The sequence below is a fragment of the Piliocolobus tephrosceles genome, chromosome 21, assembly GCF_002776525.5.
Source record: "Piliocolobus tephrosceles isolate RC106 chromosome 21, ASM277652v3, whole genome shotgun sequence".
Classification (NCBI taxonomy): Eukaryota; Metazoa; Chordata; class Mammalia; order Primates; family Cercopithecidae; genus Piliocolobus; species Piliocolobus tephrosceles.
Window position 1 is genome coordinate 21,985,763 of NC_045454.1, and position 12,127 is coordinate 21,997,889.

General features: G+C 49.3%; 1 pseudogene; it reads right to left on the reverse strand.

The window, feature by feature from the left end:
- LOC111529954 overlaps nt 1-1,296 on the reverse strand; it is an 8,638-nt pseudogene extending 7,342 nt beyond the window's left edge.
- Between the last annotated feature and the right edge of the window lie 10,831 nt (nt 1,297-12,127).

Consider the following 12,127-nt stretch of genomic DNA (forward strand, 5'->3'; position numbering starts at 1 on the left):
AAGAAGGAAGGAAGGAAGGAAGGAAGGAAGGAAGGAAGGAAGGAAGGAAGGAAGGAAGGAAAGAAAGAAAGAAAGAAAGAAAGAAAGAAAGAAGGAAGGAAGGAAGGAAGGAAGGAAGGAAGGAAGGAAGGAAGGAAAGAAAGAAAGAAAGAAAGAAAGAAGGAAGGAAGGAAGGAAGGAAGGAAGGAAGGAAGGAAGGAAGGAAGGAAGGAAGGAAGGAAAGAAAGAAAGAAAGAAAGAAAGAAAGAAAGAAAGAAAGAAAGAAAGAAAGAAAGAAAGAAAGAAAGAAAAGAAAATGGAATATATCATAGACCCGAAGGAACAAAATGAAAACACTCACTCAATGGCTGAGTTGGCTTTGAGCTACCTACTACTCTCCTTTACCTCTGAACTCACCTTAGTTCTGTTTCATTGTTCCTCTTTTTGAGCCCTCCTTCCCCAAAACGTTACCCCGAGCTGGCGCCTCTAATCTCCTGTGAAGGTGACATTGGCCACCCCTAAGATCCACATCTTCTCTCTGCAGCTGGCTCTCCACTACCCAAACAGTGAGATCTCCCCGTGCTGCTGCCTCTGTGGCCCTCTGTCAAAGGCTTTGTGCACGTGGAGGAAGAGAAACAGAAAATCAAGGGGTTAGGCTGGGCATGGTGGTTCATGCCTGTAATTGCAACACTTTGGGAGGCCAAGGTGGGTGGATCACTTTAGGTCAGGAGTTCGAGACCAGCCTGACCAACATGGTGAAACCCCGTCTCTACTAAAAATACAAATATTAGCCAGGTGTGGTTGTGGGGGCCTGTAATCCCAGCTACCCAGGAGGCTGAGGCAGGAGAATCGCTTGAACCTGGGAGGCAGAGGTTGCAGTGAGCCAAGATCACACCACTGCACTCCAACCCGGGCGACAGAGCGAGATTCTGTCTCAAAAACAAAACAAAACAAAATAGAAACAAAAACAAAAATAAAGAAAATCAAGGGGTCAATGCAGCATTGAGAGCACTGAGCAACACTGTTCCCGCCCACCAATTTGACTCTTTCACTGGGGGAACCCACCATGGTAGACAAAGTGTAGGTCCAAACAGACCAGGAAGTTGAAGAGGATCATGGCAGCCAGTTTCCTGGCTCTCCTGCACCTCCAGGTCCCCACTTGGGGCCAGGAGAGCATGATCTGCACAAAGTGCCAGTGGCAGAAGGTGGTGACCGCCATGGGGGTGAAGAAGAGCTCCAAGCACAGCTCCAACTGCAGCACCATGGCCAGCTGCTCTTGGGGGAAGTTCTCATAGCAGATACGGAGCCCTCTGGCATATCTCATTGTCTTCTTGGTTGGCAAAAACTAGACAATGAGGCCAGGCGCGGTGGCTGATGCCTGTAATCTCAGCACTTTGGGAGGCTGAGGCAGGCAGATCACTTTAGGTCAGGAGTTTGAGACCAACCTGGCTAACAAGGTGAAACCCCGACTCTACTAAAAATACAAAAATAAGTCGGGAGTGGTGGCATGTGCCTGTAGTCTCAGCTACTCAGGAGGCTGAGGCAGAAGAATCACCTGAACCTGGGAGGCAGAGGTTGCAGTGAGCCGAGATAGTGCCATTGCACACCTCTCCTCGAACTGATCATTGAAAGGTAGACATTTAAAATAAAACTTGTGGCTGGGAGCAGTGGCTCATGCCTGTAATCTCAACACTTTGGGAAGCCAAGACGGGAGGATTGCTTGAGTCAAGGAGTTCAAGAGCAGCCTGGGCAACACAGTGAGAGCCTTTCTCCACAAAACGTTAAAAAATTAGCTGGGCATGGTGGTGTGCACCTGTAGTTCTGGTTACTCTGGAGGCTGAGGTAGGAGGATCACTTGAGCCCAGGGTTTCAAGGTTACAGTGAACCATGGTGGCACCACTGCACACCAACCTGGGCGACAGAGCAAGACCCTGTCTCAAAAAAAAAAAAAAAAAAAAGTTTAAAAATGAATAAAATAAAACTTGAGGCCTTAACCTATGATGGATAACATATCACCGCTGGCCCATCTGTACGTTTCATTCTGCATTCCAGAATTTCGGAAGTAGAGGACCAGATGAATGGGAGCGGTCCTGCCGCCGTGGGGCTGAGCTCCACTGTTTTCCTCCTGCTCCTCCTGGCCAGGCCCTGACCATCTCTCCACTGACTTGTCCTGGCCCCTTTCCCATTTCTGTGGCCTTTCCCTCTCCTCCTTGGAGAGTAGCCCTGTCCTCTGCTCCCTGCATGCTCTCCTTCCATCCTGCCTCTCTCTGGGGTTATGATCCCAGCAACCACTTCTCTGAGCCCAAGCGAGGTCAGGTCCCTTGCCTTTTCCTGCAGGTAGATGGATGGGTTTTCAAAATGTCTGGTTTCAGAAGCAGGTGGCATCTGGTCTAACTGGACCACCTTTTCCTTTTCCACCAACGGCAGGCTTTTATACCTGGAAGAGTCATGTGGTCAAAAAGAGGAAAGTCAGCAGTTGAGCTCTTTCTAAAGCAGCTTGACCTTCTGGGTCTCCCACCAAATTTTGCCCCCAGCAGACTTATTTTGCCCAGAGTCCTACTTGTTTGTTTGTTTGTTTGTTTGTTTGTTTTGAGACAGTCTTGCTCTATCGCCCAGGCTGGTGTGATCTCAGCTCTCTGCAACCTCTGTCTCCCTAGTTCAAGTGATTCTCCTACCCCAGCCTTCTGAGTAGTGGGATTACAGGAGTGCACCACCACGCCTGGCTAATTTTCGTATTTTTTGTAGATGAGATTTCACCATGTTGGCCAGGCTAGTCTCGAACTCCTGGCCTCAAGTGATCCGCCTGCCTTGCCTCCCAAAGTGCTGGGATTACAAGCATGAGCCACCGTGCTCGGCCCGGAATCCAAATTTGAACAGCTTTTTCAGGCTTCCTCCTAGCCCTGCATTCCAAGACGCTGCATTCTGTTTCCTTCCCACAGGCAATTATCCCATACGACTGCACACACACATCCATCTCTCACCTCCTTCCTCCCTTCCTCCCTTCCTTCCTCCCTTCCTTCCTTCCTTCCTTCCTTCCTCTTTCTTTCTCTCTCTCTCTGCCTCCCTCTCTCTCTCTCTCTCTTTTTTTCTTTCTTTCTTTTGTTGTTGCTATTGTTGCTTTGAGACAGGGTCTCACTTTGTTGCCCAGGCTAGAGTTCAGTGGTGTGATCACGGCTCACTGCAGCCTTGACCTTTTGGGCTCAAGCGATCGTCACACCTCAGCCTCCTGAGTAGCTGGGCCACAGGTGCACACCACTGCATCTGGCTAATTTTTTGTATTTTTGGTAGAGACAGAGTTTCACCATGTTGCCGAGGATGTTGTTGAACTCTTGAGCTCTGGCAATCCACCCGCTTCAGCCTCCCAAAGTGCTAGGATTACAGGTGTGAGCCACCATGCCCAGCCCGAAGTTGGTTTTTAGAAAAAAAACCTAGCACTGTCCCTTGCCTATAACAGACGCTCAAATCCTTGTAGAATGTAAGGATGGAGGCTGGATGTGCCTGTGAGTGCTTGCTAACTGATGACACAAGCAAAGAGTGTGTCAGAACCTGCACCTTTTATCTTCTGTCCTTTATCTGCATTCTGTTGCCCGGGTTAGTGGTATGGGGACATCTTTGGTGCTGAGGTCTATGTTCCAATGAGGCCAAAGGGTGAATTCAAACTAAGTTGTTTGGCAGCACCCCAAGGCTGTGCTGACCTCACACACAGCTGCGTCATGGGAGAGGGCAGTGCAACATCTCAAATCCAACTCAACTGAGCAATCGTTCAGGCTGAGTCACACCATGTATGAATGGGGGGGCGGGGGTATGTGGCTCCTCTCCAACAAGCCACACTGCTTCCCTGTCACAAAACACAAGGAACCCTTACTCTGTGCGAGGTACTGTTCTAGGAGATAGAGACAAGAGTAAACAGGATGGACAGAAAACAAGTAGACAAACCAACAGGGCAATTTCACAGGAAGAAAGGAAGTAGGCCAGGCAAGGTGGCTCACATCTGTGATCTCAACGCTTTGGGAGGCCTAGGCGGGAGGACTGCTTAAGGCCAGGAGTTCAAAACCAGCCTGGTCAACATAGTGATACCACATCTCTACAAAAAATGAAATAAAAAGTCAGGCATGGTGACTCACACCTATAATCCCAGCTACTTAGGAGGCTGAGGCAGGAGGAGGATTGTTTAAGACTGGGTGTTTGAGACCAGCCTGGGCAACATAGTGAGACCCCTGTCTCTACAAAAGAAAGGTAAAAATAAAAAATTAGCCAGGCATGGTGATGCACACCTGTAGTCCCAGATACTCAGGAGGCTGAGGCGGGAGGATCACTTGAGCCTAAGAGTTGGAAATTAAAATGAACTATGATGGTACCACTCCAATCCAGTGGTCCTGTCTGGGGGGGAAATAAAGGGGGTGAAAGAAAAGAAATTGGCTAGGCGTGGTGGTTCACACTTGTAACCCCAGCACTTTGGGAGGCTGAGGCGGGCATATCACTTGAGGTCAGGAGTTTGAGACCAGCCTGGCCAACATGGTGAAATCCTGTCTCTACTAAAAATACAAAAATTAGCCAGGTATGGTGGCGGGCACCTGTAATCCCAGCTACGTGGGAGACTGGGGCAGGAGAATCACCTTAACCTGGGAGGCAGAGATTGCAGTCAGCCGAGATCGTGCCACTGCACTCCAGCCTGGGCGACAGAGGAAGGCTCTGCCAAAAAAAAAAACGAAACACCAAACAACAACAATGACAACAACAACGAAAGCAAGCAGGGAAATTGAGAGAGAGAGAGATGGGCAGGGCCTGACAGGAAAGGCCTGGGACATTTGAATGGGTGAGAAGGAGCCACTACCTGAAGAGCGTTCCAGGTAGGGGCACCAGTGGGAACTTAGCCTGAACCATGGCTCAGTTGAATTGGACTTGAGATGTCGCACCGCCCACTCCCATGATGCAGCTGCATGTGAGGTCAACACAGCCTTGGGATGCTGCAAAACAGCTTAGTCTGAATTCTCCTTTTTTTTTTTTTTTTGAGATGGAGTCTCACTCTATTACCCAGGCTGGAGTGCAGTGGCGATCTCGGCTCACAGCAACCTCCACCTCCCTAGTTTAAGCAATTCTCCTGACTCAGCCTCCCGAGTAGCTGGGATTACAGGCACTCGCCACCACACCTGGCTTATTTTTGTATTTTTAGTAGAGATGAGGTTTCACCATACTGGTCAGGTTGGTCTCGAACTCCTGAGCTCAGGTGATCCACCCACCTCAGCCTCCCAAAGTGCTGGAATTACAGGTGTGAGCCACTGTGCCCAGCCTGAATTCTCCCTTTGACCTCATGGAACCTAGGCCTCAGCACCAAGGATGTCTGAAGCCCTGAGGCTCTGAGATGGGAGAAGCTGCTGTGTTGGAAGGATGGAAAGGAGGCTGGAGGAGGGGCCCTGGCCGCTCTGCCTGCGGCCACAGGGAGAGTGCACTGGAGCCAGCTGGAAAGTGCTGACTTTACTTTGGAGCTGTTTGCCCTCAGTTGATGGTTGCCTCATCCTTTGATTATATCGTCCTCTCCTGATCTGTGATACGTTCTGATAAGCTGCTACAGCCAGTCAGAATCTGACAGCCCCCTTCTGGTTCCACGCCCTTGTGATATCTTGACAACAGAAACCCACATTGAGCAGCCACACTGTCCTTGTCAGCATCCCGTAATGACAGATAGGATAAAGGTCAGAGATGGGGCACCCAAAACAGAATGACTGGGAAGCATTTTAAGATAAAAGGGGGCCAGATGTGGCGGCTCATGCCTGTAATCCCAGCACTTTGGGAGGCTAAGGCAGAAGGATTGCTTGAACTCAGTTGTTTGAGACCAGCCTGGGCAGCATAGCGGTAGCTCATCTCTACAAAAAATTTAAAAAATTAGCTGAATGTGCTGGTGCATGCTTGTATTCCCAGCTACTCAGGAAGTTGAAGTGGGAGAACTGCTTGAGCCCGGGAGTTCCAGGCTGCAGTGAGCTACGATCGTGCCACTGCACTCCAGCCTGGGCGACAGAGCCAGACTCCATCTCTTAAACAAAACAAAACAAAACAAAACAAAACAAAACAAAACAAAACGCTGGGCCCACAGGCTCATGACAAAGTGCTGTAATCCTAGCACTTTGGGAGGCTGAGGCAGCAGATCACTTGAGGTCAGGAGTTCGAGACCAGCCTGGCCAACATGCTGAAACCCCATGTCAACTAAAAATATAAAAATTAGCCAGGCGTGATGGCAGGCACCTGTAATCCCATCTACTCAGGAGGCTGAGGCAGAAGAATTGCTTGAACCCAGGAGGCAGAGGTTGCAGTGAGCTGAGATTGCACCACTGCACTCCAGCCTGGGTGACAGAGCGAGATTCAGAAAAAAAAAAAAAAAAAAAAAAAAAGCAAGGGAACACAGGTGTCTCCAGCTGTATGGGCACCTGGGCACCAGCATGCACCAACAGGGGAAGGAAGTGGAGGGAAAGGAGGAGTGTGGGCCTAGCTGGGGAAAAGGATTTGAGTTAGTCACTGCCCTCATTTGCCTGTAGGCTGGCCCTTCCTTACAGTTCAGCCTGTTGCAGTCCAGCTGTACCTGTTTTGAAATCACCCTGACAGGCTAAGATCAGGAAACCTTATCTGTTGGGAAAGGTGGTTTACCAGATGCCTCCCCTCTACCAGCTGCTGCCCCTGCAGGCCCATGGTGCCAACATCTTGGGAATGGGGCACCAATTACACAGACTCTTCCACCCCATCCTTCCAGTTGCTCAGGCCCTGAGAGATCTCTGATTCTTCTCTTTTTTTTTTTTTTGAGACGGAGTCTCGCTCTGTCGCCCGGGCTGGAGTGCAGTGGCCGGATCTCAGCTCACTGCAAGCTCCACCTCCCGGGTTTACGCCATTCTCCTGCCTCAGCCTCCCGAGTAGCTGGGACAACAGGTGCCCGCCACCTCGCCCGGCTAGTTTTTTGTATTTTTTTTTTTTAGTAGAGATGGGGTTTCACCGTGTTAGCCAGGATGGTCTCGATCTCCCGACCTCGTGATCCTCCCGTCTCGGCCTCCCAAAGTGCTGGGATTACAGGCTTGAGCCACCGTGCCCAGCCTGATTCTTCTCTTTATCTGACATTTACCCCACCAGCAAATCCTTTCCACCCTGTCTTCAGAATAGCTCCCCAATCCAGCCACTTCTCAGCACAGCCCTGGTCCAGGCTGTAAGTACTGTGTCTCACCTGTGTCTCTTCAGCATCTACTCTCTGGCCCCCTACTTCACACCACACAGTAGCCGGAATGGTCTTATAAAAACACAAGCAGGGCTGGGTGCAGTGGCTCACACCGGTAATCCCAAAACTTTGGGAGGCCAAGGCGGGAGGATCTCTTGAGCCCAGGAGTTCAAGACAAGCCTGGGCAGCATAGCGAAACCCTGTCTCTACAAAAAATAAAAAAATTAACCGAGTGTGGTGGCACGTGCCTGTAGTCCCAGCTACTGAAGGGGATGAGGTGGGAGGATCACTTGAGCCCAGGAGGTTGAGGCTGCAGTGACTCATGATTATACCACTGTACTCCTGCCTGGGTGACAGAGTGAGACCTTGTCTCAAGATAGATAAATAAATAAAAACACAAGTAGGCCACATCCATTCCCTACTCAAAACCCCACAGAGGCTCCCCACCTCTCTGATCAAAGCTAGAATCCTCCCAGTGTCCTGTAAGTTCTGCTCCACGGGCCTTCTGTCTACAGCACTCTCTGGCCTCATCTGCTCCTCTTTTCTCCCATCTTCCTGACTCTGGGGACTGCGATTCTCTGGGGACTGTGATTTGATGACATCTTTCAAAATGAAACACTCCGGCCGGGGGGGGGGGGGGGGGTGGTTCATGCCTATAATCCCAGAACTTTGGGAGGCTGAGGTGGGCAGATCACTTGAAGTCAGGAGTTCAAGACCAACCTGGCCAACATGGCAAAACCCCATCTCTACTAAAAGTACAAAAATTAGCCAGACATGATGAGGCACACCTGTAATCCCAGCTACTTGGGAGGCTGAGGCAGAAGAATCGCTGGAATCTGGGAGGAGGAAGTTGCAGTGAGCTGAGATTACACCACTGCACTCCAGCCTGAGTGACAGAGAGAGATTACGTGTCAAAAAAAGAGAGAAAAAAAGAAAAAAAAGAAGACAAGAAAACAAAACAAAACAAAAAAACCAAAATGAAACATTCCATACTATTTGACCCAAGAAGTTGATATCTACAGATTTATTGTATGGATATACTTTTCTGTTTTTTATTGTTGCTGTTGTTTGTTTTGTGATAATAAAAAATCGGGAGCAAACTGTCTATCAGTAAAGGCTCTGGTTAAATAAAGATCGTGGAGCTTCCACATGGTAGGAATCCCACACACCTGTTACAAAGAATGAGGCAGGTCCACGTATGCCAATGTAGACCAGGCCCTGACATGTACTGTTCAGTGGAAAAAAGCAAGGCACGAGAATGGCCACGCGTCTCCACACCCATTCAGTGAGGACTTCCTGAGCAGCCCCTGTCACAGCACTCACTGGTGCTGGGGATTCAGCAGTGGACAAGGCCTGGCTCCATGCAGCTGACCATTGCAGCAAGACAGGCCAGAGACTGATAAACAGCGATCACTTAAAACTCACTGAATTTATACACGTAGAAAAAGGGAGGAGACTGTGATTTTCTTTTTCTCTTTCTTCCTTTCTTTCTTTTTTCTCTTCTCTTTTCTTTTCTCTTCTCCCCTTCTCTCTTTCTCTCTCCCTCTCCTCCTTCCTTCCTTCCTTCCTCTCTTTTCTTTCTTTTTCCTTCCTTCTTTCCTTCTTTCCTCTTTCTTTCTTTCTTTCTTTCTCTCTTTCTATCCATCTTTCTTTCTTTTCTTTCTCTCTCTCTTCCTTCCTTCCTTTCCTCCTTCCTTCTTTATTCTTTCTTTTTTTCCACAGGATCTCACTGTGTTGCCCAGGCTGGAGTACGGTGGCACAATCATAGCTCACTGCAGCCTCGACCTCCTGGGCTCAGGTGGTCCTCCCACCTCAGCCTCCTGAGTAGCTGAGACTACAGGCACACAGCACCATGCCTGACGAAGACTTTATTTCTTATAAAGGATTACAGCCTGCAAGGTGGCTGTCCCACAGGCTGGGAAGTGTGACTTCGGCCAAGAACAGAGACAGGCACTTCAAAGAAAGAGGGTTTGAGGTAGGAGTTTTATACTGAATGGGTTGGCTAAACACACATATTCAACAGATTACAGGAGAAGCTATGAATATTCATGAGGTAATCATGACACACGTATATTCAACAAATATGCATGTAACATACGACCTATGTTGGCCAGGTGTAGTAGCTCATGCCTGCAATCCTAGCCCTTTGGGAGACCAAGGCGGGCAGATCACTTGAGGCCAGGAATTTAGGACCAGCCTGGCCAACACGGCTAAACCCGTCTCTACTAAAAATTAGCCAGACGTAGTGGCGCACCTGTAGTCCCAGCTGCTTGGGAGGCTGAGGCATGAGAATCGCTTGAACCTGGGAGGCAGAGGTCGCAATGAGCTGAGATAATGTCACTGCACTCCAGCCTGGGCGACAGAATGAGACTCTGTCTTCAAACAAACAAACAACCAACCAATGTTCACCTTGGAGTGGAGACTTAGCATTTAAATGTTATTACAATTAGGTCCTATATATCAAAAGCTATTTTTAAGACAGGAAGGCAACCTGTGTGCAACCTCTGTAAACCAGCGAGGACCAGTCCATGTTCTTCTTACCAGGAGAAAGTGGCTGAAATCAGTCTCTTGTCCAGTCAAAGCTGTAGTTGTGGCTGGTGGAACAGAGGCTGGAGGTCAGTTATGCAGCATCTGCAGGAACTTCCAAATGTTTCAAAGTTGCTTATCCTGAGACCAGTGCTTGTTTATCTGCTAGAGAAAAAGAAAAGCCTTGTGGCAGTTAGAACGTAAGTTATTCTTTAAGTGTAGAGGTGAGTGACTTACCGCTTGTCTGGAATGACCTTAGTCCTATTTATAATTTGGTATCTTACGTCCACAAAGGGCCCGTTCCGTGAGTCTTATGACCTCTATTTTAACACGAATGCTGGTCAGTGTCTGAACTATAAAAGGTGAAGAGGTACAAAGAGGCATGTCTGACCTCCCATCCTTTCACCGCCAGGAACTCAAGTTTTAAGGTTTTTCTGGGGTCTCCTTGCCCAAGAGGGAGTCTGTTCAGTCACTGGGGGGGACTTAGGATTTTTTTTTTTTTAAGAGACAGAGTCTTGCTCTGTCACCCAGGCTGGAGTGCAGTAGCATGATCTCAGCTCACTGCAACCTCTTCCTCCTGGGTTCAAGCCATCCTCCCACATCAGCCTCCAGAGCAGCCGGTACTACAGGCGCGCTCTACCACGCCCAGCTAATTTTTGTATTTTTAGTAGAGATGAGGTTTGGCCATGTTGGCCAGGCTGGTCTCGAACTCCTGGCCTTAAGTGATCCCCCCGCCTCGAACTCCCAAAGTGCTGGGATTACAGGCATGAGCCACCGCGCCCAGCCAGAATTTTAAGTTTATAACAGTTACGTTATGGTAAAGCCTGGGGCTGTGGGCTGGAGTCGGGTAGGAAGCCTCAGACCAGGAGAACAGAGGAAGAGGGCGCAGGCAGCCCAGGAAGGCCCCTGGGAGGAGGTTGTATTTGAGGAGAGAACTCCAGCAGGAGAGTCAGAGGCTGGAGCCTGTAGGGACATTCTAGGCAAAGGTACAGCAAGTCGTGAGATCAGCCATGGGGTGTCAGAGGGGGCCGGGGAGGCCAGAGCGGCTGCAAGGGGATGGGGTAGGGGAGAGCCGTGGGAATGAGGCCAGGGAGGCCAGAGGGGCTGCAAGGGGTCGGGGTCGGGGGAGAGCTGTGGAAATGAGGCCGGGGCAGGCGACTGGTCCAGATTACGCAGGGCTTTGTCGCCACAGTAGGACGTAGAATGACATCCGGAGAATAATGGCAAGCTGCTGGAGGGCAGCGGTTGTGCTGTAATCTGTGTCATATTTCTGAAGGATCCATCTGGATGCTGAGTGAGCAATAGACTTGGGGAAGGGTCACCCACGAACCTGTTCTCCGCGGCTGTCTCTGGGAAGGGGCTCTGGGCATTGGCGCGGGAGGGAAACTCACCTTTCCCCGTATATCCTTTTCTGCCGTTGAAGAAATTCTCTAAGTATGTAAGTATGTGTGTGAATGTTCAATGTTGCTAAAAAAATGAATTAAAAGCAAGAAGAACGTGACCTATGATTAAGGCGGAGGCAAGCGGTGTGGCCCACTCCGTCCAGCCACAGCCCTTTCTTCTGTTGAGCTGTTGAGTGTATGGAACCCAAATAGACATAAAAATAGACATAAAAAAGACAAAGGGCCAGGTACTATGGCTCACACCTATATCCCGGCACTTTGGGAGGCTGAGGTGGGAGAATCATTTGAGCCCATGAGTTTGAGACCAGCCTGGGCAACACAGCAAGGACCCTGTCTCTACAAAATAAAAATTAAAAAACTGGGCGTGATGGCATGTGCCTGCAGTCCCAGTTACTTGGGAGGTGGAGGCAGGAGGATCACTAGAGCCTGGAGGTAGAGGCTGCAGTGAGCTACAATTGCACCACTGCACTCCAGACTAGGCTACTGACTGTCTCAAAAAATAAAAATTAAAATTAAAAATTAAAAAAAGAAAAAAATGTAAAAAAGCAAACTTTTGTTTGTTTTTTGATAGAGTCACTCTGTCACCAGGCTGGAATGCAACGGTGCGATCTCGGCTCACCGCAACCTCCACCTCCTGGGTTTAAGTGATTTTCCTGCCTCAGCCTCCTGAATAGCTGAGATTACAGGCAGCCGCCACCACACCCGGGTAAGTTTTGTATTTTTAGAAGAGAAAGGGTTTCATGATGTTGACCAGGCTGGTCTCGAACTCCTGACCTCAGGTGACCCACCTGCCTGGGTCTCCCAAAGTGCTGGGATTACAGGTGTGAGTCATCGCGCCTAGCTGAGAGAACACATTTTTTTTTAAAAAAGGGAAAAGGGTATAGTCATTGGCCACAGAGCAATTGGATCTCCGAGCCACACCCCCCACCCACTCTTAGCATTATCCAGCGCCTGAGATTTTGCCAGTCACATGGATATCAAGTAGCGTCTCCATGCTGTTTTAGTGCAGTCTCATTTTTCTGAT